At 40.9% G+C, this 27,514-nt stretch overlaps 1 long non-coding RNA gene across 1 annotated transcript in view; it reads right to left on the bottom strand.

Annotated features, from left to right (window-relative positions):
* Window positions 1-11,920, bottom strand: part of LOC132396317 (uncharacterized) — a 52,314-nt gene extending 40,394 nt beyond the window's left edge. The window contains exon 1 of the long non-coding RNA XR_009512949.1: window positions 11,529-11,920. This is a non-coding gene — a long non-coding RNA (uncharacterized LOC132396317). The remainder of the gene's footprint in view (window positions 1-11,528) is intronic.
* Window positions 11,921-27,514: the final 15,594 nt, after the last annotated feature.

Below are 27,514 nucleotides of genomic sequence, written 5' to 3'. Positions count from 1 at the left end.
AAAATGAAATACTTATCAAAATTAATGAGATGGTTAAGAGAAAGATTTATGAAGATCATTTCAAATGTCAGTATTTTGCAGAAAATTAGGCTACCAGTTTTAATTCTTCTGCTTCAATATTTCTATATGGGAAGGACAAGAAAGCAAATATCTGTCTATATGTGCCTGTGCACTATGAGCTAAAATAGATTAACAACTTTAAAATGTGTGTGCTGGCCTTGGCATTTCTGAAAATCTCTTAGCTTACACAAAACCCACCTTTTGTCACTTATCATCTGTTTGTGTTCTACTTTATTATGTCTCCACTCACTTCCTGCCAAATCCTCCCATCTTTTGCAACATATCTAATTGTTTTCAATATTTCTTTGCTCATTGCTTTTCTAAGACCATAAGATATAGAAGCAGAATCAGGCCATTTGGCCCATCGAGCCTACTTTGTCATTCCATCATAGCTGATCCATTTTCACCCTCAACCCCTATCTCCTGCCTTCTTTCTGTATTCCTTCATGCTCTGACTAATCAAGAATCTATCAACCTCTTTCTTAAATATATAGAATGATTTCACTTCCACAGATGCCTGTGGCAATGAATTTCAGAGATTTACCACTCTCTGGCTAAAGAAAATCCTTCTCAGCTCCATTCTAAAAGGATGCTCCTCTATACTGAGGCTGTGTCCTCTGGCCTTAGACACCTCCACCATAGGAAACATCCTTTCCTCATCTACTCTATCGAGGCTCATCAACATTTGATAGGTTTCAATGAGACTACTGCTCATTTTTCTGCATTCTAATGAGTAGAGGCCCAGAGCCATTGGATGCTCATCATGTGATGTCTTCAATCCCGGAATTATTTTTCTGAACCTCCTTTGAACCCCCTCCAATGTCAGCACATCCTTTCCTAGAAAAGGGGCCCAAAACTGCTTAGAAATCTCCAATTGAGACCTCGCCAATGCTTTATAAAGCCCTTTATATCTACTGCTCTTGCTCTCTTAAAGCAAGCTGTCAAAAGGTCTTTCCATTTTGAAGGTTACACCAATTGCCTTGGCTGCTATTTTAGTTTCCAACCCATCCTGAACCCCAAACTGAGAGGTACACTGATACATACCACAACTCCGAAGGTTGTCATTGTTCTTGACACACACATCACCCTCTGTTAATCCCCTCCTATCTAAAACCTGAGCTCTTGGCTATCTTTGTTACCTTGCTGCAATGTTAATACTTTTGGTAATATTTCTATATAAGTATTATTCTTATCATTCAAAATTACAAATGTCACTACCTTAAAGAAAAAAATGCACCTCATTCTTTTTAGTTTTTGACCAATCTACAAAATTCTCTTTCCTGCACCCCCCACCAAAAAAAAACTTTTGTATTATTTTTACCGAACTTGAAATTTTATCTTTGAAGCACCTTGGACTAACATCCATTTCCTTCTGGAACTGAAAGGCTCTTGGTTAAATTTCACAAACATCCTTGATCTGTCTGTAATTCTCCTTATCAAATTGATCTGCGCAGTTCGTGTTTGATTGAACTGCTTGCTGTTTGCTGTAAAATGGTTCTTTCTTACTTCCACTTTAGTAGTTCAATCTATTGTCCTCTCAAGAGAAGGTCATCCAGGCTGATTTTTGATCATTAGCAATCAAAAATTATTTTGTTGGGATTATCAAATCAGCATATTGACTGGTTGACAAATGTGTTTCACTTCAGCACAGTTTAAGCACTAGCATTTTGAAATATTTTGAGGGGGGATGATTATAGACTATGTGAGAGCTTGTTTCTGTAGATGTGTGAATGTTTGACTCTTGTAGACAGCTAGAATACAGGGGTTTTTATCAAGAAAATGTTAATGACTATGGAATAACAACATAGTCACATGTGACCCAATTACTCTCAAACCTCCACCATGATGACCTTCAACTCACAGCCTTATAAAATGTACACTGCAAAATTCCTTGGTCTTCACAGCATGCTGGGATAGGATGGTTGGTCACTTTTTTCCCCATGTGATATTGGTTAAACACATCTTTATTGTAGCTTTACTCCCATACTACATGACCTAGACTGCTACAGACAACTATATCCTTTCTGGGAGACTGATATGAATTTCCACTAGATCCTGTTACCTGCACAGCTCTAGTCACTTCTGCAATCATCACTGGATTGATGACCCAGCAAATAGGTCACCTTTGGCCCAATGATTCATTCACTCTGCGCTGTGAACAATCTCCAGCTGAATGCATTCAACAGAGCTTCCTCATGGTTTTCACCCATGGAAATTTATTCTGGTGATTTTGTGTGGAGTGGACACCATTCCTGTTGATAACAAAGTCTTGGTTATCAATGGATATTGCTACTGTCAGGCAGGAGGTAATGAAGACTGAAGTCCTACACCACCAGGTTCACAAACAGCTACTCTTCCACAACAATTAGGTTCTTGAATTGACCTGCAGAACCCTAACCCTAACCATACCTCAGCAATGAAACGCTTCAGACCAACTCTTCTACTATCATTGACAGGAGTTCAGGAATGACCCAAACGCAGAGGGAAAGACAGTGATGCAGAATGATCAGTCCACTGGGCTCCGATAAGAACTGTACTGAACTAAGGAAAATAATAAATGCAAAGCCAACAGGGCTACTAACTAGAAACTTTCAAACTAACTTAAAACAAATGTCATCACTATGGCTTGAAAACAGTAACCTAGTGCTAAATTAATACGTATCCTTTAACAACATCTATTGAATACACTAATTTTCCTTCCTGGAATGTGGACCAAGGTAAGCAGAGAGTATGGTTGTTACTGTTCTCCCTAGATGCAGCTCCCACTGCAAGAGGCCACTGTCCACTGGAAGTCCTGGATGAATGACCTGTCAAGGATGTGTCGAGTTGGAGCCCAAGAATGTTCCAATAGGCCATACCACTCCAATCGATAAGGAACCGGACACTGCTCCACACCCAGTGAGATAGCAATGTGCAACATAGAATAGATAAGGATTCCATCCACTAAACCAGGCCATGGGGGGAAGGGGGTAACTCGTCCAGGGGAAGAGGATGACACAGAATTGAGCTGGAAAAGACGGAACACTGGATGAATCTTCATGGGTGATGGTGGATGCAGACTCTAGGAGGCTCTGTTGATAGTCTTCTCCACTTATAAATGGTCCTATGTAGCGTGGGATCAACTTGTGGTTTTGCACTCTGAATGGAAGATCTCTAGACACCAGACAGATCTTTCTCCTTGACTCCCAATACAGAACAGAAAGTCTTCCAAAAATGGGTCATGAACTGTGGTGCTTGTTCAGACAATGGGTCCTGAGGGAAGTCATGCAACCTAGATATGTGCTGGACATGAGTGTGGCAGTTTTGTGAGCTGACAGGAGCTTGGGGAGAGCAATGAAGTGAGCAGCTTTGGAGAACTGGTCCACAGTGACCAGAATGGAGGTGTGCCCATCTGAGAGAGGCAGAACAGTGATGAAATCCACTGGGAGGAGAGACCAATGGCAGCAAGGCACAGTCACTGTGCAGAGCAGACCAGCAGGATGCTTATACAACATATTGTTTTGTTCACAAGTTGTACATGCTGGAACAAAGCCATGGACATCCTGGGACATGGATTCATCTCATCTCCTTAAAAATTTCAGGGTCAATTTGATTCCATGGGTGGTCAACCAGATGGAAAGAGTGATTCCACTACAATGCTCTGTATGCAATGGTTGGGAATTCCCTCACCTCGGCCTGGATCTGGCTGATGGGCTGCCTTCACCTCTGCTTCTTTTCCTCAAATTACTGGAGCAGCTCTGCACATGAGGGAAAGATGGGCTCTGAATTGGCATTGGAGATGTCAAGCTGGTGGGAAGGAGCAACAGCCTTGGTATTCTTGCTGCCACGATGGTAGTTGAGGGTGAAATTAAAGTTGGTGAAGAAGAGAACCCAGTGGGCTAGATGGCAGTTGAGCCATTTGATATCACGCATGTCGGAGAGGTCCCTGTGATGAGTCCATTCCAAAAGGGGGTGCTCTGCTCCCTTCAGCCAGCATCACCATGCCTCCAGACCCTCTCTGAAAGCTAGAAGTTCTCGGTTCCTGGCATGATAGATACACTTTGCAGGAGTCAGGCGATGGGAAAGTAAAGCACAGTGGACAGCCAATTATCTTCTGAAGAGTGCTGGGAGAGTATAGCTCCACTGCTAACATCAAACGTATCAATTTGACAATGGATGAGCTAGAGTCTGGATGGTACAGCAATGGAGCAGTGGTGAAGTGTCACTTGAGCTTTGAGCTGAGAACGATAGGTCTGCATCACTTGTCCATTGGAGAGATCTTCTTGGTGAGTGCATTTATGGGAGCCACGATGGAACTTAAGTTTCTGATGAAGCGGTGATAAAATTTGCAAATCCCATGAAGTGCCACATCTATTTGACCATAGATGGTTTTTGGCTACTCTGTGACTGCCTGAACTTTGCATGGGTCCATTTGAACACTGGAAGGGGTGAAGAACTAACCCAAGAAAACACCGATTCACACTTCTCTGGCTTGGCATAAAGGTTCCTTTGGATATGCTGGATGTGTTACTGGTAAGAGTGGAAATAGAGGAGAATGGCAAGCAACTGCACAGAAGCAGACTGATTCTATGTGTCTTGGAGCACATTGTTGACAAGGAATTGGAAAAAAAAACAGCACAGGCATTGACCAGACCAAATAGCTTCATGAGGTACTCGTAGTGGCCAGTGGGGGTGTTGACTGATGTCTTCCACTTGTCCCCTTCTCGGATGTAAGCTTTGCGTTAATCTATTTTAGAGGATATTGTTGCTCATTGGCAATGTTCAAATGCAGAAGTAACCATAGTGCTGCTGAGGGGCTGATAATCAATGTAGGGATGGAGCGGCCATCCTTTATACTCACAAAAAAGAAACCCACCCCTGCTGCTGAGATAGGTGAACAGATAAGTCCTAAGGCCAATGCCTCCTTGGTGTATTCTTCCATGGCCACCACTTCAGGACGAAATAGTTGGCTCTGAGGAGGACTAGTACAGGGTTGGAGGTCAATGACACAGTCATATGCTGGTGTAAATGCAGGGATGCAGCCTTCTTACTGAAGATCTCAAGAAGGTCAACATAGTCATATGGAATACCGGAAAGTTCCACATTAGCAGTTGGCTTAAGATGGGAATATGCTAAGAGGGGCTTGAGTGTAAAAAAACAAAAAAAAAACTGCCTAGAGAAAGAGAGAAAAAAAACATGTTGTAAACAGTAGAAGCAAACTAACAGCATTCCGAAACAAACTGAGTCCCAGATCTGCTCCCGGAGGACTGTAGGAGGCCCACAGCCAAGCCTTGGTTCCCAGTTTTCACACCAGCAGCACTCTTTTTTCTCATAGAGCTTGGAACTGGCTGAGTGAGGGTCCATCTAGGAAATTCACCATGTAAGCCAGTTTAAGTGCATCATCACGTTAATGGGCTTGGAAAGTCAGCTTACACTGGCTAATAATGATTCAGCAGCTATTGGGGCACCAGAATACCTGCCTGGTGGATGAACACTGTGTTCAGATCTGAAAGTAGCCAAAGGAACCGTGGTAGTAGTGGCCGAGGAGACTACAATAGAGGGAGATGAGAGAAGTTCTGGTGCTGGAATAGGGATGTCCTAGCTGAGAGCTGCTGGATAGCGGCAGTGAGAGCAGTCATGGCTGCCACCAGATTCTGACTACCTTTTTCTGAGTTGCTGAATCATCATTGCGCATGCTGACATTATTTCTTTCAGCTCTGAGAGCAGTTATTGCACTTGTTACGAATGTGCCACAACTCTGAGGGGCCGAAGGGTACAAAGTAGCCCCCTCCTTTTTGAGAATCGCAAGATCGCTATTAATTCGGGTCTGGGACCCAGGAAATGAGAGAGAGACACGCAGAATCCTCAAGGTTTGGAATGTGTCCTGGGCCTCCGAAAGACAAAGCCACAGATAACGGCCATTGTCTCTTGGAGATGGAATTGTGTATTGAGTACTGTACTATTCATTGAAGCCTTCAGGGAATGAACAGAGGGAGCTGGTTGAGGAATTGCATCATCCCAACCCGATTGACATCTGAGAACCCATGAGTAAGGATAAAAGAGGGTCTGGGGAACAACCCCTCAGACGCACCAGAAGAAACGCTAGAAATCCCGTGACAGTGTTTAATAGCGACAGCCGGTGGTGACTCGTGTGTGTGTGTCCATCCTTGCCCGGATGACGAGTTTTCCACGGAACGGCTTAGCTAAAGGACCGGCTACACAAATGAAACTCTTGAAGGATCGACATCATAAAAAGGAAAAGCTGGCAAGTTTTTTAAAGTCTCTCTCTTGACTCCAACCAAAGGCTGCAGCCCGAATGAACTAAGTGACTTTGATATTTCCATCGGACAATACATTATCCCCTAGACAGCGATAGAGCTTATTTCTTATTGATTATTATTATACCTGCACTTTTAGATTTAGTATTGACAACGTATATTATCTGTATGTTTGCATTGATATTATTTTTGTGTATTTTTACCAATAAATATTGTTAAAAATAGTACCATCAGACTTCAACGGACCTCTCTATCTTTGCTGGTAAGTGACCCAGTTACGGGGTATGTAACACACTGTAGAAGGCAGTTCTGTCAAACTAGCTTCCATTGACTTTAACTTCTCCCCCACCTGACCCATGAAATTTAAGTCCGATTTCAATTGTTCCCACTCCAAAGTTTCCATTTTGATAGTCAAGTCTTACTGACAGGAGTTCAGTGATGGCCCAAGTGCAGAGGGAGAGACACAGCTGCAGAATGAACAGTTCACTGGGCTTTAATAAGAACTATATTGAATTAAGGAAAATAATAAATGCTAGGCCAACAGGGCCACTAAGTAAAAATTCTCAAACTAACTAAAAACTAAAGCCATCACTGCAGCTCAAAAGCAGTAACCTAGAGCTAAACTAAGATGACTTCTTTAACAGCATCTATCAAAATCACTTTTCTTTTCCAGAACATGGACTACGATAAGCAGGAATCATTGTCATTGCTGTGTTTCAATCAAAACCTGACAAGACTGAAACAAAAGGAAGAGAGTTAAATACAATTAAAAAAAGCGGTGTTTGTCTGGAATGCATGCATTCTCACGTGCATAATTGCTACTCTATCTTCTATCAGCTAGCTGCCTGTGAGAGCACCTAGACTCAGCAGCAATATCCGTGGTTGTGACAGATGTCTCTGATAATGTTCTCCTTTGCATTAAGGTCTTGTTTAGCAGGTTTTCTTTCACCATCTTGTATAATTTATATTCTGTGTGTTGTCTGCATTTACATGCCTGATTTGCTGCAAGCAAGCTTTGCATTATCCCTGCACCTCACTGTTCCTGTACATATGACAAAAATCTCAACTCAACTTGAATGAAGACAGCATCTATCCTCATTTGTTAGGGTATTAACAACGCCAGAAATACCCAGTCCAAAGATGTTACCTGTTCTTTGTGAAATCAAAGTAATTGAAATGTTTTGTGAATACATTGATGCAGTTGGACAGGTAAGTAGGAGAAGTGGCAGCCAGGTGGAAAGTGGTGGCTGGGAAGCTGGGAGTTTATGTGACATTGACCCCAGTTGAGAAAGCTGTTCAGTCACAAGAAAGCGGCCAAAGATTGTGCTGCAGACTGGTCCATATCTTGGAATCATAGCCTTAGCAACGCTGTGTGTGGAAATATATTGTTCACTAGAGGGATCACAGTTGGAATGTATCAATAAGAAATGTATTGGAATATCTGTACATTGAAGGGCTCAGCATCGCTTCCTGTCCCAGGGTCTCTGGCTCACTCTGATCACAGGCAATCACAGTCATGGTGATGCACCATCAATAACTCACTCTGAGACGTAAGGCGAGATATCGGCTTTTATTGACTGGAAGACGGAACAAGCAGTGGTTGACCACCATACTACATCCTGGAGACTGAGAGGCCGGGCTCAGGCCTTGATCGCCTTTATACAGGGGTCTGTGGGAGGAGCCACAGGAGCAGTCAGCAGGGGGCATGTCCAGACAGGTATATGTAGTTCACCACACATGGGTAAGTTTTAAGGTGTATTGCTAGTATTATCACAGCTCAGGCAACCATTCAATGAGCATCACATCAAAGATTCAAAGAACATTTATTACCAAAGAATGTATCAACTATACACCTTGTCTGCTTATAGGCAGCCGCAAAGCAAGAAATCCGAATAACCTAATTAAATAACAAATTAAAAGCCGATAAAACAAAAATCAACCACTGTGCAAAGAAAGAGAGAGAAAAATAAAACACATCGCACAAACAGAAGAAGCAAACCAACAGCATTCCGAACCAGCCCGAGTCCTCGATCTGCTCCTCGAGGAGCTGGAGTCGGCAATGCCAAGCCTTGGTCTCCAGTTTGCACGCCAGCAGGGTAGAACCACACGGCATTCGAATCAATTCGTTGCCTTGTCAGTGTGGAGAAAGCAGTGAACGTTCGTGGGAGAGCAAACAAAATCAGACTGACCCTCACCTCCTTGCCTGACACTCGGGCTTCCAGTCTATCTGGGACGATGTTTAAGTTGTCAAGTGCCACGCCCTAAGACCTGAATCCAGGCACCCTAATGTGCCTGGACCGCCCCCGGCCAAAGCCATTCTCGATTTTAAAGAGCAAACACGAGGACATCTGCAGATGCTGGAAATTCAAACAACAACACACACAAGATGCTGGTGGAACACAGCTGGCCAGGCAGCATCTATTGGGAGAAGCGCTGTCGACGTTTTGGGCTGAGACTGTGTCCTGACGAAGGGTCTCAGCCCGAAACATCGACAGCCCTTCTCCCTATAGATGCTTCCTGGCCTGCTGTGTTTCACCGGCATTTTGTGTGTGTTGCCATTCTCGATTTCACTATTTTGGCTCGGCGCTTGAAACAACCCAGCCTCAAACCAGTGTTAGATGGACAGGCATTGAAACTCCTCCACGTTGATTCCTCTACAAACTGCTCATTTCCGGTAGCAATACAAACTCTGTCTGCAAGCTCGACAGCCCGAACATGTTGCACCCCACAATGGCTCATCCCCGAAATCGGCCTCACCTAAACCTGCCTCCTCACTGTCTGTGCTGATAGTTCACCACAATTTGCTTCACTAAAGATTTTATAAGTAGTGATTTTAGTTAATTTTCTTGCCTTAGGATTTACCAGTAAACTGTTGCACAGCTTTGGTCATGTCATCCGAAATAAATCCCTATGAAAGTACATCCTGTAATTGGTAACATGTTCCTTAAGTTCTTGGAAGTATTCAAAAAACATGCTGCCATATCTAAAGTTGTATTGTTAGGATTCCTGTTGTGAAACGTCCTTTTAAATTGCTAATGGACAATAGGGGAAAGCTGCTGAACTATAACTGCATGCTTGCAATTAGAGATTGTGGCGATATCGTAGCCAATAAAATTGAAGGAAGAACAAATTCCATAATAAACTTATCCCAAGACCGGAAGGAGAAAATCATTCAGGATCTTTGCTTGAAAATCATAAATACCTCATATCCATATTGAGAGGAGGCCTGACAGGAATTTCAAAATTCAAAGTAAATTTTATCAAGTTACATACATGTCAACACCATATAACCCTGAGAACCATTTTCTTGTGGTATACTCGGCAAATGTATTGAATAGTAGCTATAACAGGATCAATGATAGATGGACCAGATTGCAGAAAACAGCAAACTGTGCAAATACAAGTATTAACAAGAACATGAGACAATGAGATAAGGAGTCCTTCAAGTGACATCATTGGTTGTAGGTAGATTGCAATGATGGGGCAAGTGAGTGTATTTATCCCCTTTTATTCAAGAGCCTGCTGGTTAGGGAGTAGTAATTCTTCCTGGACTTGGTGGGGCAAGTCCTGAGGTTCTTGTACCTTCTACCTGATGGCAGCTGTAAGAAGAGGCCATGACCTGGGTGGTGGGGATCTCTGATGATGGATGCTGCTTTCTATGACAGTGTTTTACATAGATGTCCTCAAACGTTGGGAGTCCTTTACCTGTGATGTACTGGGCGCAATCTATTACCTTTTGTAGGATTTTCTATTCAAAGACATAGGTGTTTTCATACTAGGCCATGATGAGGCAGTCAGTATACTTTCCACTACACATCTTCCAAAGTTTGTCAAAGTTTTTGATGTCATGCCGAATCTCCGCCAACTCCTAAGAACTTTCACTGTCTGGGACATGCCTTCTTATTACTGCCATCACTGAGAGGTACAGAAGCCTGAAGGCTCACACTCAATGATTTAGAAACAGCTTCTCATCCTCTATCATCGCTCCATGAAAATCATTATCCTTTTATTTGCACTATTTATTTAAATGTGTAATTCTATTACTTTGCACTGCACTGGCATTGCAAAACAAAAAATTTCATGGCATGTAAGTCGATGATAATATATCTGATTCTGATTCTGGTATTCTATGTTTTGTATTCTTTGTATGTTGGCATGTAAATAACTATTAATTAAAAATGTTGCTACATACTCTTTTTTTAAATTTGGGAGGGAATGGTGAATTCCTTACTTTGTTTTACAAGACAAAATTTCCCCTGCCAACAACTCTCTGGAGTCTTGCCAAGCAGAAACAAAACATAACTAATTCCATTCAGAAAGAATTTGAATATTTAATCATGCCTTTCTCACCTTGCCCCAAGGCACTGAGAAACAGGGACAAAGCTCTACCACTGAGTAAGCCTTCCCCTAATTAACTCCCCATGCACTGTTGATGTAATAAGTCTTTTTAATAGCACTTGGTTCCCTGCGCAACTGATGAGTTATTTTATCAGCCTCTCAGATGATTCATGCCTATGAATGCCTGCTTGAATCCCATGTCATTATTTCACCGGCTGCACAAAAAAAAATCCTGCTGTTCAAATAACAATAAGTACCTTTGCTGATTAACAAAGAGGAAGTCTGTGATTCACTTAATGTAGAGAAGTCTGGCTTCATGCAAATGAGTCAGAAGAAAGATTCACAACTCACAGGTTGAAATTTTGCACTTTAGACCATCATAGTTCAAGGATCACATTCCTCTACTTGTAAAACTACCTGATTGGCTAGGGTTTCATCAGCATGATACAATTGCAGAGATCAGTTGTCCAATAACCAAGAATCAGCAAATTAACTCTGTCAGAAGGATGAATAAGAAGTTCAAAGATAAAAATAATTGATATTTAGTACAGGTTGTGCATAAATGAAGGAGAACACAGTCCAATGAGATGCCAAGCCCATTGTGAAAATGATCAATGCCTCCTTATTAAGCTCGGTGATATGATTGGAAATAAGGAAGGATTAAGCTGGTCAATATGGGAAAATGGGCTCCAGAATGACAAAAAATGATTAACTCAGATCCAATTGGCCAGGCTTCAGGTTCTGATCTCTTAACTATTGTTTCAGTGACACTGAAACACATTGGTTGTTGACTCAGTACACGTAAGCAAGGCCCAATGCTGTGAATAGCTTCATCTGTAATAGCTGCCTAGTACAGGCAAAGTCACTACTTACTCAATAAGTTACTGTGTCGTTGCATCCAGCAGAGGAATTTGTGCCACAGGTCCACAGGTTTGGAAAGGTTGTTGCTATTGACTGAATATTGAATTACCCGGAAAATTGCTGATAGCTTTTGAAAATGTGGTGAACCAACTTCTTAAACCACTGCAGTCCTTCTGAAAAAACACACGTCCATAGTGTTGGAAGGAAGGAGGTCCAGGATTTAGACCCAGTGAGAAAGAAGTACCAGAGATATCTCGGAGTTCAAATAGTGTACTGTGGTGAACTATGTGCCTGTCGGGACACGCCCCTGCTGACTGCTCCTGTGGCTCCTCCCACAGGCCCCTGTATAAAGGAGACCTGCAGCCTGAAGCTCGGCCTCAGTCTCCAAGACCTTGTATGATAGACACTCACTCCTGGTTCCTTCTTCCAGTCAATAAAAGCCGATATCTCGCCTACGTCTCAGTGTGAGTTATTGATGGTGCATCATGTACACAAGCATGTGAGACTGCAAATGAAGCATAACACAAACTGCTGGATTGATTAGTGAGTCAAGTAGTGTCTATGGAGGTACAGTGGCGGTCAATCTTTTGAGTAATAACCTAATGCAGAATCTTGACTTGAAATGTTGATGAATTGTTTGACTGCACAAATGTTGCATAACCTGTTGAATTCCTCCAGCAGTTTTCCAGAAACATGTATGACCCGGAGGGGAACCTGTGGTGGATGCTGATCCCATGCACATGCTGCCCTTGTCTCTTCTATTTATTTTATGGTGTTCAAAGTACTTTCTACTAAATGCTGTCAATGTTCTTCAGAGTTGGTGTAACTGAACTCATCCTAGCGAAGGAAAGTATCTCATTACACTTTTGATTTATGCCTTATAGGTAGTGGAGAAGCTTTGGAACAGAACTCCCAGTTTATTACTTGACCTTGTAGCCAGATTAATAATTACCTGACCCATTTGATCTACAGGTCAATAGTTACCATAATGATGTTGGTGGATGTCCATTATTAGTAATATCATTGAATGTCAATGGTTGATGGTTAGACTCTTCTTTTGAAGGCAGTCTTTTTTTTTGCCAGTTTCTGGCACTAATACTACTTGCCATTTATCAGCCTGACTGTTTTCCAGGTCTTGTTACATGCAGGAATGGGCTGCTTCCTTTGTTGAGGATTTGCATAGAGAATTGCAAAGAAGTATGAATTTCAGGAATTTCAAACTGTTCAATTTTTGGGATGCAAATATTTCTGACAAGAACAAAATTTGTTAGGCATGCTCTGAAATGGTGAATGTGGATCAGATTCTTGGCCTGCTGCTGTGATGGACACCAACCTGTTGGCCATGGTCTTACTGAATGGCGGAGCAGGCTCGATGGACGAGGTGGCCTACTCCTGCTCCTATTTCTCATGTTCTTAGGTAAAACCATTTTGTTGATAATGGCATGGTCCTGATCAGTAGTCAACCAACCTAGTTGACAGTTAGTATGTCATGAAACACATGAGCACTTGCTTCCATGGTAAACTGTGCTATCATCCTGCAAGTGTGTTCTGGCCTGGTCCTGTGGCTCCACAAAATCTGTTAAAAGGATTTGGTAAGGTTGTTGCTGGAGATTGTGGTTAATTACACAAGATAGTTGTGATTGACAAGACAGGACTAACTACAAATATTTCATTTCAATGGGAATCATCCACAAAGATGCCCGTGTGGATAAGAACGACAGACATATATTCTCCAACAGATGTTAGTGAAATATATCCTTTATTTCCACAGCTTCTGCAGAAGTAGTTTTACCCCAAAATCTGTGGATTTGGTCAGCTAGGAAATATTACCACTCTCTAGTTACACTTACAATGATATTATCTTCATACAATATTTAATAAGTACCCAGATAAGCATTTGAATTGATAAGGCTCAGAGGCCTATGAAATGAACCAGATGTTAATGACTGGGATTTGTGCAAACAAGTGTTTGATAGTCTGTGTGAACATAATGGGCTGAATGGCCTGCTACTGTGTTGTTTTTTTTTCAATTTCTGGCTCTATGACCACCGCATTCAGTTTTAACAGAGGAATGAGGCAGGCATGTTCCTCCTTCTGCATCAAAAGACATGTTGCATGTTTTAATATTTAACTGAAGCAGCTGGTTTGATATTTATCTCCTGCTCTATACCTACTAGTCAAGGGAATGAAGATAATCCTAATTCATGAATGATTTAATCATACTGAGGACTCCGTTGCTGAGTTGATAGCTTCCCTAACTCATCATGTCAAAAAATATCAAAGTTAATTTTGCTGCAAACATGAACAAAGGTGACTTCTAACCCAAAAGCTAGGAATTCATAAATTACACAATAATGTAAGAATGGGAAACACTTCATGGTGTTGATTTTGATCTTCTTTTCTAGAACCAGATCTGTTGCACTTGAACACACCGATATCAACTGCTAATTAAAATATATTTTCAAAAAATCAGATACTGGAAATCTTAAATAAAACCTGAAAGTACTGGAAAAACTCAGCAGGTCAAGCAGCACTGGGGGGGGGGGGGGGGGGGGGAGAGAGTCAACATTTCAGGTGTTCCCTCACTCGTTAAAATTTCTTGCAGCTTTTTCTATTTCTATTTAATATTAACTTTTACATGTCTACTGCATTTCAGAAACTTGTTTTGTTGAATATAGGGTGAAGATATGGTAAAGACCCATAACACCATTTCAAAGATATTAGTGAAGTTGGCACAGGCAAATGATTAATCATCTATGAAATTTTTCATAATATAATTGGTTGTTCTTTGCAGAGACTGGGTGCACAAAAACTGGTACCCCACTTCAAATCTTTGAGATAGAGTCTTACACTTAGAACAGGCCCTTTGTCTCCTCTTGTCCACACCAATAAAAGAGTCTACCTGAGCTAGTCCCATTTGCCTGCATTTGGTCCACATCTTGCTAAAACCTTCCTATCTGTTTACCAGGGTGCTGTGTACTCAATGCCCCAGCCAGTGAAGGCAAGCATGCTAAACACTTTTATCACCACCCTGCTGACCTTTATTTCTGCTTTTGTGGATGCTCTAAAAGGGACACAAAGTAATTACATTAATGCAAGGAGGAGTAACTTACCATATTTCATCAGGAGGGCATGAACATCAATTTCTCTAACTTATGTTAAGTTTTCCCCTCCTCCTTCTCTCTTGTTACATTCCCATTTCAGGTTCCCCTCTTGTTGTTTCTCTTCTCCTCACCTTGCCTAACCATCACCTCCCTCTGGTGAAACTCCTTCCCTTTCTTCTATTATTCACTGTCCTCTCCTATTACATTCCTTCTTCAATCCTTTATCTCTTCTACATATCATCTTCTAGCTTCTTACTTCATCCCCCCTGCACCCACCCACCTTTGCCCTCACCTGTTTTTGCCTAACTTCAGCCAGCTTGTACTCCTTCGTCTTCTACCCCCCCCACCCCCCCACCAACCAACCTTCAGCTTCTTATTCTGGCTACTTCCCCTTTACTTTCCAGTCCTGAATAAGGATCTCCACCTGAAACATTGACTGTTTATTCAGCTCCAGAGATACTGTCTCACCTGTTGAGTTCATCTACTTTGTATGTGATTCAAGTCTGAAAGAATTGTCTATCCAAGAAGACTTTGAAATTTCAGTCATTGTGAAAATTCAAGAGAGAGGCTTACATATTTTTAGTTGTTAAAGGAATCACAATATATAAAGTATTATATGCTAGTGCAGGAGAACAGTGCAGAACAGCACGGAGATATTTCATTAGCTATGATCCGCAACGATAGTTGATAAGGCATAGGGGTTGAACAAATTGATATGAATGTTGTCATGTTTCTCACTATCATTTGCCTTCTACCCTCCAGTTGATGATTGGTAATTGTTTATTATTGTCACATAAATGGAGATACTGTGAAAGCTCTGTCTGCATGTAATCCAGACGGATATAATTATTTTGGAGGATCTGTCCTGGATCCAGCACTTATGTTCAATTATGAAGGAATCACGGCAGCACCCGTACTTCCTTAAGAGTTTGTGAAGAATCAGCGTGACTTCTAAAACTTTGACAAACTTCTGTAGATGTGCAGCGGAGAGTATATTGACTGGCTGCATCACAGTGTGGTGCGGAAACCCACTGCTCTTGAAGAGAAAGTTCTATAAAAAATAGTGGGTAAAGCCCTCCCCGTTATTGAGCACATCTGCATGAAACTTTGTTGCAAGAAAGCAGCATCCATCATCATGGACCCCCATAACATGGGACATGCTCTCTTCTCGTTGTTGCCATCAAGAGGAAGGTATAGGAGCCTCAGGAATCACACAACCAATTTCAGGAACATTTATTACCCCTCAACTGTCAGATTCTGAACCAAAGAGGATAACTTCATTTAAATGCATTGCCCCAGCATTGGAATATTCTCCCAACCACCGGACTCACTTTCAAAGACTCTCCATCTCATGTTCTCGATATTCATTGTTTATTATTATTATTATCATTATTCCTTTCTTTTTCTATATGTAGTTTGTTGTCTTTTACACACTGGTTGAAATCCCAAGTCAGAGCAGTCTTTCATTGATTCTGTAATAGTTATTATCTTATAGATTTATTGAATACGCCTGCAACCAAATAAATGTCAGAGTTGTATATGGTGACATATATGTACTTTGATAATAAACTTACTTTGAACTCTGAACATTCTAAGTATGTACATCAAGGGAGTAGAAAAAGAAAAACAAAGGCAGAATGCCTTATATTACAGGGAAAGTGCAGAGCAGGCAGACAAGTTAAATCCCTGATCCATGACATGGATCAACTTTATTATAAAAGTGATCATTGGAAAGTCTTATAGCATTCAAAAAGCAGCTGCCCTTGAGCCTGGTGGTAGGTGTTTTGAACTCTATCAAAGGGGAGAAAGGAGAGAATAAACAGGATGGGGTAGTGCCTTTGATTATGCTGCTTGCCTACACAAGACAGCAGGAAGTTGAGACAGAGCCATGGAGGGCAGGTTGGTTTGTACGATAGACTGGGCTGCATATACAACTCTACACAATTTCTTGCAATTTTGGTCAGGCAGTGGCCATGCCAGGTTGTGGCATTGTAAAGCACCTGAATAGGATGCTTTCTGTTGGGCATCTGTAAAGTTTGGTGAGCAGCAGCCGGACTCTTCTTTTATTGAGCAGTAAACAGATCCCAGCATTAAATTCATCTGGAACTGGGGGAAATCAGTGTCAGCTAATGTTGAAATCCAGATCCTCAATCTCCAGCTTCCAAAATCTCCTAAATTCTGGTTCACTATCTCTTATTACTATGTGAACTTTTTAATATCTAGATGTTTAAATCTAAATTAAAATTCCCCAATTTTATCCAGTTCACATCTCTGGATTACAGATCCAGGAGAGAATCCACCACATTAACTTATACTGGTAAGTCAACATCATCCGATTTACTTTGCATCACTCAAACTACACAATAGAAAACAAAACCATAATATTTATTTGATACAAACTCAGTACTTGAGCCATTACTGTTCCCCTCATTCTTTTATGTTGGTGTGAGTCTCAAACCAAATTCGTTTAAGTGTCTTGTCAAAGAGCAAATGACAAGCTAAAAGTTTATTTGTAAATTTGAGAGCCTGTGTAGTTCTCCCATATGACTGTGTCATAGGCTGGTTTTCCTTGCTTGTATCCTACCAACAGATGTTGAAGTGACAGTTCATTGGTACAGACTGCGGAACTTTAGAAATGACACTGATGAAAAGTGAGAGAAACTAATGAGAATGGTTGAGCCGAAATATAATTGGGAAACCAGTTAAATGGCAAGGTAGACAGTTGAATTCTTATTAAGTTTCTCAAGCAGAGTCTGCTTTGAGTCAGGAATGAAAAGATAATATGGCAATCTAACCTTTTTATAATTTAACTTTGAAACAGTTTAGTGACATATAGTTGATTTAAAATTCAGTTTTGTGCTAATTGGCAGTGTTGGAGGATGAATAAAGTACAGATTTAATTGCTCTCCAAGGTGCAGAACACCATTTATGAATGAATTTATGTCTTCTTGTTTAAAAATGACATTTTTTTAAACTGGATTAATTCTGTGCTTGGACAGTGCATCTAAAAAGCATGAAATTAAATCACTGTTCACTGGTAAACTTCGAATGTTAATGCATGCCTATTTTACATTTATTGTATATACCAATGATATGAACAAATAAATTTTATTTTCTAAGAATAAAAAGTCACTACTGATTTTGAAGAATACCAACATTTTAACTAAGCACCATTTTGCCTCCATTTTCTGCTGAGTTTTAACACAGGTTAAGTAAGTAGTTTGCTTTGAATGAAGAAAATAATTACTTTACTTATTTCCCCACCCTTTTAGAATTAGTGAACTATGAAGAACAGCTAATGCCTATTTCATATTTGTAGTGTTAATAAGATACCCCTAGACATTTGAAATTCAAACAGAAAGTGGCAAAGACACTCAGACCATTTGTAGAAAGAAAAAAAAACAAAAGATTCTGTAAATGCTGGAAATCCAGAGCAACACATTCATAATGCTGGAGCAACTCAGCAGGTCTGGCAGCATCTATGGAAAGGAATAAACAATTGATATTTCAGGTCTCGGCCCGAAACATTGACTGTTTACTCATTTCCAAAGTTGCTGTTGGACCTGCTGAGCTCTTCTAGCATTTTGCACATATTAGAGTTAAAAAAAAGTTTTTAAAAAATGTCAAAGAAGCGGAGAAAGTCAAACAAAGTTTTGAATGCTAGCTCTTGAGACCAGGTAGTTCATTTCCATCTGCTGTAGTATGAATAGTGTTGATTCAAGTGCTGCACGCAGCACCAAAATTTGCTTAATACTCAGAAATTACTGCCTAGTGATGGAGTTTAGTAAAAGTTCTACAGTACAGCAAACTGAAAAAGAAACAAACTATAAATCCTGGTTACTAGCTATTACAATTCTCCCCATTTCCAACTGACCTATTTGTGCATCAAACTGGAGTATAGGACCTTATTTTCTGTCTAATCTACAACCCAGTAGCATGGATGTTGCATACACCACCCTCTGGTAATCTGCCCCCCATTGTCCTCCCTCTCTCTCTCTCTCTCTCTCTCTCTCTCTCTCTCTCTCTCTCTCCCTCCCTCCCTCTCTCCCTCTCTCCCTCTCTCCCTCTCTCCCTCTCTCCCTCTCTCCCTCTCTCCCTCTCCCTCCCTCTCTCTCTCTCTCTCTCTCTCTCTCCTCTCTCTCTCCTCTCTCTCTCCCCCCCCTTCAATCCTCCATGTCTTCTGACAGTCCCCCATCACTTTGTTTCTTTCCCCTCCTCAACTTTCTCAATCTGCTCAATCATCACACATTCCTCCCACTGGTTTCCCTTCCTCTTCTATTCCTATTTGCCCACATCACCCCTGTCATTTGATCCTATATTTCACTTTCCTCTTCCATCAGATTCCATCATCTTAAGCTCTTTGTTGCTTCCGTCTGTCACTTCTCAGCTTCTGGTGCTATTTCAACTCTCCCTTCCTCCATTTGCCTATCACCCCTCCTCACTTAGATCCACCTATCACCTCTCAGCTCTTGCACCATCCATTCCTTCCATCCCCATGTACTGGCTATGCCTCCTCTTTTTTTCAATCCATTTCAAGTCTCTTGACCCAAAACACTTTTTGTCTGTTTGTTTCCATAGATGCTGTTTGACTCCTTGGATTCCTCCATTATCTTGCTTGGCGAGCTTCATAATGTTGGTTTCAACGTAACTTTTCATTTGGAGTTTATGTGATATAATCGTTTATATGGTATTATTGGTAAGTGATCTGGGAATGATTCAGTTTTGGGAAGAAGAACACAGTAAAGTTATTAATACAATGTCTCCTAATCTCCCATAGCCAAAAGCTTTGCCAGTCATTAGCTAATTGATTGGTAGGACAAGCAAGAGCAATTTAATAAGCTGCTATAAACCCATATTGTCTACTTTCAGATCCCAATGAACATCAAAGTATCAGACTCAGTTCTGCTGGTACATTGCTGCTCATTAGAAGCAAAATTTGCAGTGAGAAATCCTCCTTACTGTGAATGACTGCCTCCCAATTTAATAGGATGGTCACTCAGTAAATCCTGATTTCCTGCATCAGAGCTCATAAGGACATCAGCTGAGGTGACCTGAAACATAAAGATCAGGTAGAAACATTTGAGCTCAGGAAGTCAGGTAGAGGCCCCAAGGTACTCCATCTGTTGCCAGTCCATGGACCGAGCAAAAATTTGCACTGTCTCTTTCATGTAGTCTGTGAACAATACAAAAAAAATTAACTAAATCTAAGCTCATTTGTCCATCTGTTGTCTAAATTATAGACTTCTCTTAAAGATACTTTTAACACTGTTAATACCAGGAATATGAAAGCATTTTTAAAATTTGAATCTAACTCAAGGTTCAAGTGTTATTTCTAATGATCTTGTACATTTTATCCACACAACCCAAAGTAATGTTCAGGAACTTGCCTTGGCCATCATAATGCAATCTACTGTTGATCAACAGTGTAGATAATCAGTACATGCCTGAGCCTTGCTGATTTGCTTCATCCCTCTGTCTAAGGTTGTTGACTTCAGCCTGAAGTCCAAACATCACCTCCAATTAAGTTTAAGAAATAGTCTACTGGTTGTCAGTGTTCCTACAAAAATGAATGATGATACCAAACCCAAAAGAAAAAAAATACTGGCTGGAGGACGAAACAAATTTATTAGCAGAAAACTATGAACTTAAAGAGTGCATATTTATTTCATGACTAACGAGGGACTAAATTGAGCTCTCAGCTCTCTCATTTGTCTTTTCAGCACTTTGCTGTGTTGTGTTCTGCTGCCTTTGATATTTGGGTGTTTATTTATTAAAATCTAACTCCTTGAGTTACATTTTGTATCTTGTTGAGTCAAGATGCAAGATTACTCATGAGCCTACTGTCTCAAGTATGGAATATGATTATTCCCCCATCACAATGATACTTGCTGACTTGCAAAGGCTGGGTACAATTGTACAGCAATGAGACTGTGAAAAATGGTTTCACATATTTTATGTTTTCTTTCAAAAGTGTTTGAGTGCTGCGATTATTATAGAGACTCCATAACCCAGACTTTCAAAGAGCACTTTAGTTTTCATGCAGATTAAATTATTTCCTAATATAAATGACTAAAAAAATTTCAACAAGAGTTTCCTATTGAACAACACACACTCAGTGGCCACTTTATTAGGTACACCTGTACTCTTACTCGTTAAAGCAAATATCTAATCACCCAATTACGTGCAGCAACTTATTGCATAGAAGCATGCAGATATGGTCAAGAGGCTCAGTTGTGGTTCAAACCAAACATCAGAATGAGGGAATAAATGTGATCTAAGTCTGTGGAATGATTGTTGGTTCCAGGCTGGTTTGAGTATCTCAGAAACTGTGGTTCTCCTTTGATTTTCACACAGAGCTGTCGCCAGAGCTTAGAAAGAATGGCAAAAAAATAAATAAAACCTCCAGTGAGCAGCTGTTCGCTGAGCAAAAGTGGCTTGTTAATGAGAGAGGTCAGAGAGTGGCCAGACTGGTTCAAGCTGACAGGAAGGTGACAGTAACACAGATTACCATGTATTACAACAGTGTTGAGCAGAAGAGCATCTCTGAACACACAGCACATTGAACCTTGAAGTGGATGGGGTACAGCAGCAGGAGACTATGAGCGTATGCTAAAAGGCCACTTTATTAGGTACAGGAGGTACCTAATAAAGTGGCCACAGAGTGTATATAAATACTTTTTCCCTCAAAATGACAGGAAAATTATTATTTCAATGTAGTTGTTACCGTTCACTCTTCCCTGCACTGTGAAGTTAACTCACCTTCCATAACCCACTCAACTGATGGCTATTCCTGAGGGTTGGAATAACTTCTTAAGTTTTCTTCTGCCTACTTTGGAATTTTTATAATTCTGCAACTTAGACCTGGCAGTGTTGTTCTGACTCAGGTGTTGATCAGCTTCTTATCTGGGCTAGAGGGGAATCCTAGAGACTAGTGTACTTCCACATGCCAAGACCATCAGAATCCACTTCCTTGGCTTTTTAACATTTTCCTTGTTTTCTTTTTGGATCGTGGCTGGTGTCATGATGATGTTATGTGAATGATTCCCTACAAAGGGACACTTCAGCAGCAAGTTGGGAGTATGTATGTTCTCTCACATCACAGTTAATAGTTCTGTCAGTCTGAGGGAAGTGCACTAGAGGCTGGCCACTTCACCTGGTCAATAAGGCTACTTTTGTTGTAGCTCCGATTCCTTTCTGCCACAAAAGTAATGCGCTACAAGCTCTGCCCTTTTCTTCTTCTTGGCTTCAGGGACTGCTTGTTTCCTGTTCCCTGAAGTAAGCAGTCAACATAATCATGTACCCCTGCCATTTTCTCTTCTCCCCCCTTGCATCAGAAAGAAGATACAGAAACTCCAGATCACATTTTATCAGGGTCAAGTACAGCTTCTATCCTGCTGCTTTAACCATATAACCATATAACAATCACAGCACGGAAACAGGCCATCTCGGCCTTCCTAGTCCGTGCCGAACTCTTACTCTCACCTAGTCCCACATACCCGCACTCAGCCCATAACCCTCCACTCCTTTCCTGTCCAATTTTACCTTAAATGACACAACTGAACTGGCCTCTACTACTTCTACAGGAAGCTCATTCCACACAGCTATCACTCTCTGAGTAAAGAAATACCCCCTTGTGTTTCCCTTAAACTTCTGCCCCCTAACTCTCAAATCATGTCCTCTCATTTGAATAAGGCTCTAGAGTAGACCTCTTGTACAATAAAGATGAATTCTGATCTCTCATCTATCTTGCACTTTATTTGTTCACCTACATTACACTTCCTCTGCAACTGGAACAGAATATTCTATTATGGCTTTTCCTTTAGTACCATCTTAAAGTATTTACGTACAGTATGGAATGATCTGTCTGAATGTCACACAAGCAAAGCTTGTCATTGTATCTCAATACATGTAACAATAGTAAACCAATCACCAACAATGGATCTTCAACCTATGACATTTCCACAGCCTTTAACTTCAGTTGTCTCAGTCACTCACATGTCTCAATGGGTCAGAAAGTTCTTCCTCCGTTGTTCACTCTCCTGGAAATATTAGATCCCAGCACTATATGATGGGCTTGGCATTTCTATTTCTGCCTTCATCTTCGTTGAACCTGGCTTGATCTGTGACCACAGACCTTCCTAAGTCTCAGTTTTAGAAGTCTTTTGTTGGACAGTGCATCTGTTGATCCAGGCTTGCAACAGTCTGATAATGTCTTCCATGGCCTCTGGAGCAATCTGACTTTTCCAAGGTCAAGAATATCATTTGCTGTGACCATTATACCATTAAGTCCTTCAAATTCCTGATGTAGTCTTCACCAAAACACTAAGGGTGTGAGGCTGATCTTAAAGGAAATTTCAACCATGGACACTTCCCAAACAGTTTCTATTTTGATTTTTTTTCTCTTTGACATAGAAATAGGTCTTTGGCCTCTCAAATCTATGCCAGGTCTTAGAGCATTCCTGCACTTATTTCACTATTATGTACTGTCCCACACACACCCACATTCTCCCCTCTACTCCCTTTACTACTTAATTGCTTTCAGATCATCTACTGTAGCATTAGAGTTCCATCAAACATGTTAAGGAAATGCTTCCTGTGCATTTACCTGCAGCACCCTCTCCACTACCAGATTCTCTGTCAGTTCCATTTGTTGTGTATCACATCTGCTACAATGTGGGAAGTAGTAAACTTCATGTAAACTAACTCTCTTTTATACATAGACCGTAAGACGTAGGAGCAGAATTAGGCTATTCTTCCCGCCATTTCATCATAGCGGATCCCGGATCCCATTCAACCCGATACACCTGACCCCTCAACATATCCCTTGAGACCCTGACTAATCAGGAATCTGTCACCTTCCGCTTTAAATATACCCACAGACTTGGCCTCAACCATAGTCTGTGGCAGAGCATTCCACAGATCCACTATTCTTTGGCTAAAAAAAAACTCCTTACTTCTATCCTAAAGAGTCATCCCTCAATTTTGAGGCTGTGCCCTCTCGTTCTGGATACCTCCACTAGAGGAGGCATGCTCTCCACATCCACCTTCATTCTTTCAATATTTATTAGGTTTCAATGAGATTCCCCCCCCCCCACATTCTTCTAAATCCCAGTGAGTACAGACCCAAAGTTGCCAAATGTGCCTCATATGTTAACTCCTTCATTCTTGGAATCGTCCTCGAGAACCTCCTTTGCACTGTTTCCAATGACCATACATCCTTTCTGAGATAAGGGGCCTAAAATTGTTGTCAATACTCCAAGTGCGGCCTGACTGGTGTTTTATAAAGCTTCAGCATTATCCCCTTGTTTTTATGTTTTATTCCCCTTGAAATGAATGGCCACATTGCATTTGCCTTCTTTACCACAGTCTCAACCTATGCATTAAACTTCTGGGAGTCTTGAACAAGGACTCCTAAGTCCCTCTGAATCTCTGATGTTTGAATTTTCTCCCCATTTAGATAATAGTCTGCACTATTGTTCCTTTTACCAAAATGCATTACCACACATTTCCCAATACTGTATTCCATCTGCCACTTTTTGGACATTTTTCAAATTTGTATAAGTCCTACTGCAATAGCATTGCTTCCTCAGCACTACCTATCCCTCGACCTATTTTCATATTATCTGCAAACTTTGTCACAAAACCATCAATTCCATAACTCAAATAATTGATTATGAATGAGAAAAGTAGCAGTCCCAATATTGACCACTGAGGAACACCATTGGTCATTGACATCCAACTAAAAAAGGCCTTCTTTATTCTCACTCACTGTCTCCTGCTTCTCAGCCATTCCTCTGTCCATGCCAATATCCTTTTCTCATTTGAAATTTTAATTTCCAATTTGGATTTGCTCGATGGTACTAAACTTGTACAATATCAGCGAACACGAGGAAATCTGCAGATGCTGGAAATTCAAAAAACACACACAAAATGCTGGTGGAACACAGCAGGCCAGGCAGCATCTATAAGGAGAAGCACTGTCGACGTTTGGGGCCGAGACCCTTAATCAGGTCCTGATGAATGGTCTCGGCCCATAACGTCGACAGTGCTTCTCCTTATAGATGCTGCCTGGCCTACAATATCAGCACTTCTTTTTGATCCTTAAGCTTCAGTGTAAGCTTCCAATCTGCCTGAAATCTCACTTCCTACTGATTTGATGGTAACAGATATTGAGGTAGATTGCTTGACCAACTCTACCCCCAGTTACTTGATTTCTTCTCTTCCAGGCTCTGGAAAATCTTGAGCCTCTAGAGGATTTAACACACTTGGTTAATTGATTCCAATGCATTACTGCAATACCACATACCAACAACAAGCCCCTCAGATCTCCCAGTTGTTAGTAATGTCACACCAAATGCTGGAGAAACTCAGCAGGCCAAGCAACATCTATAGAAAAGAACAAACAGTTGATGTTTCAGGCTGAGACCCTTCAACAGGGCTTTGAAGGTCAACTTTGAAAGTAACCAGTCAACAACGTGTTTACTCTTTTCCATAGATGTTGCCTGGTCTGCTGAGTTCCTGCAGCATTTTGTGTGGATGTTTTTTTTTTATTTCCAGCTTCTGCAGATTTTTTCTTGTTGGTAATGTCAGTTCTTTGAAGTGTATATGCAGTCTTTCTGAAAGACCGGCACCTTCTGAAAAGTTTGAATCTTTTCATTCTCTCAGTACATGGAGTGTTTCAGTAATTCTCTGAAGCTTTGAGAAGCTCCTGCAGTGTCTCATTGATCAGTCTGATTCTCCTTTTGAGTTGCCTGCCCCAGGGACCAAGTAGACACAATAACATTAAAATATTTATTTTTCCACTTTGCCAGTAAATTTCAATTCAAACTTTACTGTACCCTATTACTCCATCACTGTAATCCATGTCACATTTCTCAAAAGCAAGTCAGTATCTGAAACTGATAAACATGCTCAGTCTGGTTCCAAACCTTGTGTTACTCTATGGTGCTGCCAGAATCCATTTTTTTCTCTAAACTCTCCCAAGTCACATTCTGTGCAGTACTGATGAGTCAGGTTGGGTTTGTTCTTCTGACCTACACCAATAACTGCAATGTGTTTGTCCTCCATATTGTCAATTCTTTGCTTGTATTACAATAAAATGATGATATCTGGTCTACATACCTTACCTGCCAAGAGAAAAGTGGGGTTTGAAGTACTAAGTACAAATTTATACTGGGCAGCATGCCATTTTGGTGGAGAGGATGTGTGCATGTAATCACTGCCATCAATCAGTGTGCAACACTTTTGTAGTCACAACTACAAATTTCCAACTCTACACTCCAGTGCAATACTTTGGCTTAAACTTCACATTTGGCATGTCATTTAAAATTTTAACAAACTTCTATAGAATTGTGTGATAAGTATATTGACTGGTTGTATCATGGCCTGGTATGGAAACACCAATGCCCTCAAATGGAAAAGCCTACAAGAAGTAGTGGACACAGCCAGGTTCACCACAGGTAAAGCCCTCTCCATCATGAGCACATCTATATGGGGCATTGTTACAGGAAGCAGCATCCATCATTATGTACCCCCACCTTCCAGGCTATGTCCTGTTCTTGCTGCTGCCTTCAGGAAGGAGGTACAGGAGTTTCAAGATCCACACCACCGGTTCAGGAGCAGTTCTTACCCCTCAACTAGCTCTTGAACCACAGGAGATAACCTCACTCACTGCCATCACTGACTCGTTCTAACAACCTATGGACTCACTTCCAAGGATTGTTCATCTCATGTTATTGATAATTATTGCTTATTTTTAATTTATTATTTTCTCTTTTTGTATTTGCACTGATGGTTGCCTCTTGTACATAGGTGTTTGTCCATCTCGTTGTGTGTGGTCTTTCATTGATTCTATTGTGTTTCTTTGTATTTACTCTGAATGCCCACAGGAAAATCAATCTCAGGGTGATAGATGGTGACATATACAGTATTGACTTTGAAAATAAATTTACTTTGAATTTTAACATTGGAAAGTTACACAAAGTTAGTACCAGCACATCTCAAAAAGATAATGAACTACCTTCAAGATAAACACTGGATCATTTCAAGGGCAATTGATGGTGATTTGAGAATTTTTGAGCTTGGTTTCATGTTCTAATGTAAGTGCCTTGAATGAAATTGTCATATGTGTCTGTTACATTTAAAATACTTTGACCAACGAATCTGCTCCCAATCATGGGTGACTTCTGGGAACTGCTTAATAAGATGAAGAGAGATGTTATACAATAGGCCATACTGTCCAAAGGAAAAAGAGGTGGGATGGGGAAGGAGTTTGTAAAAAGTGATGAAAGAGAAAGTGGATTAGAAAAGGAAAGAAGGACTTTGTATGTTCTCCCCGTGACCACATATCCTTTCTCTGGGTGCTCTGGTGTCTCACACATTCCAAAGATATATGAGTTAGGAGGCTAATTGGTCACATGGATGCATTTGGGTATCCAGGGCTCATTGAGGAAGTTCTGGAATAGTGCTCCCTCTCTCTCTCTCTCTCTCTCTCTCTCTCTCTCTCTCTCTCTCTCTCTCTCTCTCTCTCTCAATAAATAAATAAAATTATATCACAATCTAGACTCCTTATCTGCCAAGTTTCTCAGGTTTGTATTATTTATGAATGTAATCAATAACCTTTACTTCACATCCAGCTACCAAGGAGAGGAAATGAACTCACTGGGTGGTGAACAGACATTGTGCTGGAGATCAAAGAAAATGGCTTGATACTAAGCCTTGTTTGGCAAGAACTTTCTGCATATCCAACAAAGCATGTCCGAGATGTTGGAGGGGAGGGAGAATTAGGACATTGTGGTGAGCATTCAGTCCATGTTGACAGATGAAAAAAGCTCGTTAACCATTTTTATTGCGACAAGCACAATAACAGACAGAGCACAATAACTCGGCGAGAAG

This window comes from Hypanus sabinus, chromosome 7, assembly GCF_030144855.1.
Source record: "Hypanus sabinus isolate sHypSab1 chromosome 7, sHypSab1.hap1, whole genome shotgun sequence".
Taxonomy (NCBI): Eukaryota; Metazoa; Chordata; class Chondrichthyes; order Myliobatiformes; family Dasyatidae; genus Hypanus; species Hypanus sabinus.
The sequence above is the reverse complement of the archived record's forward strand: the minus strand, read 5'-3'. Positions and strand labels throughout refer to the sequence as shown.